The sequence below is a fragment of the Bubalus bubalis genome, chromosome 19 (genome assembly GCF_019923935.1).
Source record: "Bubalus bubalis isolate 160015118507 breed Murrah chromosome 19, NDDB_SH_1, whole genome shotgun sequence".
NCBI lineage: Eukaryota > Metazoa > Chordata > Mammalia > Artiodactyla > Bovidae > Bubalus > Bubalus bubalis.
In genome coordinates, this window is record NC_059175.1 from 32,410,168 (window position 1) to 32,417,139 (window position 6,972).

The window sequence follows — 6,972 nt, forward strand, 5'->3', positions numbered from 1 at the left end:
TTTTTTATATTCTTTTCTGCTACAGTTTAACACAGGCTATTGAATATAGTTCCCTGTGCTATTCAGTAGGATCTTGTTGTTTATCCATTCTATATATAATAGTTTGCTTTTGCTAAGCCATAACTCCCCCTTCATCCCTCCCCCACCCCCTTCCCCTTCCCACCTGTTTAGTCTGTGGTCTATCTCTGTGAGTCCCTTTTGAAGATATGTTCACTTGTGTCATGTTTTAGTTTCCACACATAAGTGATATGGTATTTGTCTTTCTCTGACTTCACTATGTTTACTCTGTGTCCAGTCATGCTGCAAATGGCATTATTTTCTTTTTTATGATTCAGTAATATTCCATTGTATGTGTATATACCACATCTTTCTCCATTCATCTGTCCATGGACATTCAGTTGCTTCCATGTCATGGCTAGTGTGAATTCTGCTGCTATGAACATGGGGTACATGTATTTTTTGAATTATAGTTTTGTCCAGATATGTGCCCAAGAGTGGAAAATTAATCCCATTTTTTAAATAGCCTTCAAAAATAGAACAGAGGATCAGCAACTTCACAAAAACATTTAAGACTGTAAGGATCATGATAAGCTACAGGAAACATAGATAAGTTGTGTGTATTTATACAAATAATTAAATATATAATATGTTTAACATAATATTCATCTCTATCTGTATCTATATCCGTATTTATATTCTACATAGCAGAGCGCGATAATGCTTAATAATGGACACAGTGCTTACGAGCTTGTATTTACACTTCAAAAGTAAATTATCTGGGGATCTAAATGTCAAATAACAGAAATCCAATAAAGCCCCAGAGGTTCTGTGAGATCTGAATATTAAGTTTCATCATTTATCTTGCATGCCATTGCTAGAAGCCAATAACCAATCCAATTTCAGGCTTAGTTCTGCAAGGGATTCCAGACAAGAAAAAGAACCATAAATTAATTGGCATTTCTCTTACCTCTCTAGGAATAACACAAATAAATCAGTTTAAGTATGAAGTACTAAAATGGTTCTCAACTCTTACAAAATGACTTCCCAGTGAGGTCTCAAAGTAAGTCATTCTTCTTTTCTGATATCAAACTGATTAATGGTTTCAAAAGTCTGATCCATTTGTAACTGAATGCTCCATAAACTTCTTACTTCAAAGGATTTAGCAGTTATCAATGTTATTTGTTTACAGTTGAAAAATGTTGCTATTCCAATTTTATAATTCCTTTTATTAGATAATTAAAGAAAAATTATCCCTCATCAACCATTTGAATACCCTCCCCAAGACTGGAATTGGCTTTATCTCCAGGGAGCCCTACTTCATTTTAATGAGAAATGGTCTTTGGACATTATTTAGTGGTCTTCATATACATAAAGGGATGAGTTATTACTCCCTATTCAAATTTAGAACTACAAAAATTTTACCTTAATTTCACGTCTCTTCTCTTACACTGAAAATTCTAATTTCTAATTACATACATTTCAATTTTCATACTTAATAACAACATAAGTATCAAGGAGGTTGATTTCTTTCCAGTTCTTTTTGCCCTTGGGGATATCACACTAAGGGTGTCCAAATTACTGTTTCATGTATGGATGTGAGAGTTGGACTGTGAAGAAAGCTGAGCGCCGAAGAATTGATGTTTTTGAACTGTGATGTTGGAGAAGACTCTTGAGAGTCCCTTGGACTGCAAGGAGATCCAACCAGTCCATTCTGAAGGAGATCAGCCCTGGGATTTCTTTGGAAGGAATGATGCTAAAGCTGAAACTCCAGTACTTTGGCTACCTCATGCCAAGAGTTGACTCACTGGAAAAGACTCTGATGCTGGGAGGGATTGGGGGCAAGAGGAGAAGGGGACGACAGAGGATGAGATGGCTGGATGGCATCACTGACTCGATGGACGTGAGTCTGAGTGAACTCCGGGAGTTGGTGATGGACAGGGAGGCCTGGCGTGCTGCGGTTCATGGCATCACCAAGAGTTGGACACAACTGAGCGACTGAATTGAACTGAACTGAAAGATAACTGACTCCAACAGGAAAGGAGTATGTCATGGCTGTATACTGTCACCCTGATTATTTAACTTATATGCAGAGTACATCATGTGAAATGCTGGGCTGGAAGAAGCACAAGCTGGAATCAATATTGCCGAGAGACATCAATAACCTCAGACATGCAGATGACACTACCCTTATGGCAGAAAGTGAAGAAGAATTAAGAGCCTCTTGATGATAGTGAAAGAGTGAAAAAGTTGGCTTAAAACTTGCATTTGGTCCCATCACTTCATAGCAAATAGATGGCGAAGCAATGGAAACAGTCACAGACTTTATTTTAGGGTGCTCCAAAATCACTGCAGATGGTGACTGCAGCCATGAAATAAAAAGATGCTTGCTCCTTGGAAGAAAAGCTATGACCAACCTAGCTAGCATATTAAAAAGCAGAGACATTACTTTACACGACAAAGGTCCATCCATCTAGTAAAAGCTATGGTTTTTCCAGTAGTCATGTATGGATGTGAGACTTGGCCTATAAAGAAAGCTGAGCACCAAAGTATTCATGTCTTTGAACTGTGGTGTTGGAGAAGACTCTTGAGAGTCCCTTGGACTGCAAGGAGATCCAACCAGTCCATTCTGAAGGAGATCAGCCCTGGGATTTCCTTGGAAGGAATGATGCTAAAGCTGAAACTCCAATACTTTGGCCATCTGGTGTGAAGAACTGAGTCATTGGAAAACATCCTGATGCTGGAAAAGATTGAAAGCGGGAGGAGAAGGGGATGACAGAGGATGAGATAGTTGGATGGCATCACCGATGTGATGGACACGAATCTGAGTAGGCTCTGGGAGTTGGACAGGGAGGCCTGGCATGCTGCAGTCCATGGGGTCACAAACAGTCAGATGCCACTGAGTGACTGAACTGAAAGCTAACTGAAACATTCCTGTATATTGAAGCCACCAACTTGCTACACAATTACAGTTAATTTGCTTCATTTTGTTTCGGATTTTTAGGAGTTTCCTTTTTGATGTTATCTTATTTTTAAAAAACTGCAAAAATGTAGTACGTGATTCCCAAGCCAATGGACAAAATTCACCATATATTCAGAGAAGTCTAGTTTACACCCTGATCCCCTACATCTGATTCCGCTCCCCCCACTCCTCCTTTCACCATAACCGTGTTTGTTTTTTTTTTAATATAAACAAACAAGGTTATACAAACACATTTATACTCTTTCTTAAATAGTACTGTATACCTTTTCCACCTTTTCACTTAATAATACCACTCCACAGCATTTTAAAGAAATATTCCTCTTTGCTTTTTAAAGCTACATGCTACTCAGTCATGTGCATTTACCAGTTTAATCTATTTTGAAACAGGGTATGCATAATGTTCAGATGACTAATATTTATTAAACGCATCTGACTTGTGAGTTAAATGTGAGACCAAAAGTTAAGTGTGAGACCAGAAGCCCAGTAAATGAAGCTGAATGGTAACTGTAGAAGTTGGTATATTATAGCAGGTATATACACATTTGGAGACTGGGGCTGAAAAGCTTCTGAAAATTGTAGGTTTTCTTCCAGCCATACTAAATGTAAACATTTAAGATGCCTATACAGTCAATGATTTCCTCTGAAAACTGCTTCCCACTTAGAATGCCAGCACAACTTGAACTAAGCAAACGTTAGTGAGTGCTCACTAGCCAGAACAAGAACCAGCCATTTGGGAATTCCCAGGCAGCCCAGTGGTTAGGATTCCGTGCTCATTGCTAAAAGCCTACTTTCAATCCCTGGTCGGGGAACTAATATTCCAAAAGGGACAAGGCCAAAAAAACAGGGAGATAATTATTGTGGTTGATGAGTAAGGCAGATAGTCCCTTCAGTTGCTCAGTCATGTCCCATTCTGCAACCCTAGGGACTATAGCACACTAGAACCAACTCCAGGAGCTTGCTCAAACTCACGTCCATCGAGTCCATGATGCCATCCAACCACATCTCATCCTCTATTGCCCCTTCTCCTCCTGCCCTCAATCTTTTCCAGCATCAGGGTCTTTTCAATGAGTCAGTTCTTCGCATCAAGTGGCCAAAGGATTGGAGTTTCACCTTCAGCATCAGTCCTTCCGATGAATATTCGGGACTGATTTCCTTTAGGATTGACTGGTTGGATCTCCTTGCAGTCCAAGGGACTCTCGAGATTCTTCAACACCACAGTTCAAAAGCATCAATTCTTTGGCACTCAGCTTTCTTATAGTCCACCTCTCACACCCATACATTACTACTGGAAAAATCACAGCTTTGAACTAGACAGACCTTTGTTCACAAAGTGTCTCTGCTTTTTAATATGCTGTCTAGGTTGGTCATAACTTTTTCTTCCAAGGCGCAAGCATCTTTTTATTTCATGGCTGCAGTCACCATCTGCAGTGATTTTGGAGCCCAAAAATATAAAGTCTCTCACTGTTTCCATTGTTCCCTCATCTATCTGCCATGAAGTGATGGGGCCAGATGCCATGATCCTTGTTTTCTGAATCTTTAGTTTCAAGCCACCTTTTTCACTCTCCTTTCACTTTTATCAAGAGACTCTAGTTCTTTGCTTTCTATAAGGGTGATGTCATCTGCATATCTGAGGTTATTAATATTTCTCCTGGCAATTTTGATTCCAGCTTGTGCTTCATTCAGCCTGGCATTTTGCATGATGTATTCTGCATATAAGTTAAATAAGCAGGGTGACAATATATAGCCTTGACATACTCCTTTCCTGATTTGGAACCAGTCTGTTGTTACATATCCAGTTCTAACTGTTGCTTCTTGGCGTGCAAACAGATTTCTCAGGAGGCAGGTAAGGTGAATCTAGGTAATTTGGAATCGGTCAAATAGAAGATGACAAGAGTGAACATTGATTGACATTTTAGGAATCAGTGAACTAAAATGGACTGCATTGGGTGAATTTAACTCAGATGACTATTTTATCTACTACTGTGGGCAAGAATCCCTTAGAAGAAATGGAATAGCCCACATAGTCAATAAGAGAGTCCAAAATGCAATTCTTGGATGCAGTCTAAAAAATGACAGAATGATCTCTGTTGTTTCCAAGGCACACCATTCAATATCACAGTAATCTAAGTCTATGCCCTAACCTGTAATGCCGAAGAAGCTGAAATTGAACAGTTCTATGAAAACCTACACGGCCTTCTAGAACTAACACCCCAAAAAAATGTCCTTTTCGTTATAGGGGACTGGAATGCAAAACTAGGAAGTCAAGAGATACCTGGAGTAACCGGCAAATTTGGCCTTTGAAAACAAAATGAAGCAGGTCAAAGGTTAACAGAGTTTTGCCAAGAGAACTCACTGGTCATAGCAAACCCCCTCTTCCAAACAACACAAGAGAAGACTCTACACATGGACATCACCAGATGGTCAACACCAAAATCAGATTGATTATATTCTTTGCAGCCAAAGACGGAGAGGCTCTATACAGTCAGCAAAAACAAGACTGGGAGCTGACTGTGGTTCAGATCATGAACTCCTTATTGCCAAATTTAGACTTAAATTGAAGAAAGTAGGGAAAACCACTAGACCATCCATTTATGACCTAAATCAAATCCCTTCAGGTTATACAGTGGAAGTGACGAACAGATTCAAGGGATTAGACCTGATAGAGTGCCTGAAGAACTTGGACAAAGGTTCATTACACTGAAAGGAGGCAGTGATCAAGACCATCCCCAAGAAAAAGAAATCCAAAAAGGCAAAATGGTTGTCTGAGGAGGCCTTACAAACAGCTGAGAAAAGAAGAGAAGCTAAAGGCAAAGGAGAAAACAAAAGATATACCTATTTGAATGCAGAGTTCCAAAGAATTAGCATGGAGAGATAAGAAAGCCTTCCTCGGTGATCAATGCAAAGAAATAGAGGAAAACAATAGAATGGGAAAGATCAGAGATCTCTTCAAGAAAATTCAGAGATACCAAGGGAACATTTCATGCAAAGATGGGCACAATAAAGGACAGAAATGGTATGGACCTAACAGAATCAGAAGATATTAAGAAGAGGTGACAAGATTACACAGAAGAACGATACAAAAAAGATCTCCATGACCCAGATAACCATGATGATGTGATCACTCACCTAGAGCCAGACATCCTGGAATGCAAAGTCAAGTGGGCCTTAGGAAGCATCACTATGAACAAAGCTAGTGGAGGTGATGGAATTCCAGCTTAGCTATTTCAAATCCTAAAAGATGATGCTATGAAACTGCTACACTCAATATGCCAGCAAATTTAGAAAACTCAGCAGTGGCCACAGGACTGCAAAAGGTCAGTTTTCATTCCAATCCCAAAGAAAGGCAATGCTAAAGAATGTTCAAACTACCGCACAATTGCAGTCATCTCACACGCTAGCCAAGTAATGCTCAAAATTCTCCAAGCCAGGTTTCAACAGTACGTGAATGATGAACTTCCAGATGTTCAAGCTGGATTCAGAAAAGTCAGAGGAGCCAGAGATCAAATTGTCAACATCTGTTGGATCATAGAAAAAGCAAGAGAGTTCCAGAAAAACATCTATTTCTGGTTTATTGAATAAGCACTTCGAAGATTAATTCGTTTTTTTCTTCCAACCTGTGAAGTAGGTACCATTATTATTCCTGTGTTAAACAACAGAATGCTGAAGCACAAAAAGGTTAAATAATTTATATGGTGTCACAAAGCTAGGAAACAAGAGAGCTGGGGTTAGGGCCTCTGGCTCTAGAACCCATATTCCTAACAACTACTCTGTCTGAAGGTTATCAGGACCAGAATAATACTGTCAACACATTATCAAACCAAACTTGAGTCCATTGCCTATATGCCTTAAAGGCAATCTACTGACACCCAGATCATGAAGGACAGTGCAGCATCTATTGCAGACACAAAACAAGAAGCATGCACCATTAATGCTCAAAAGAAGACTCCCAGATTCGCTGATGGCTTTCAGAGAAAGTTTTTTAAAGACAGAGT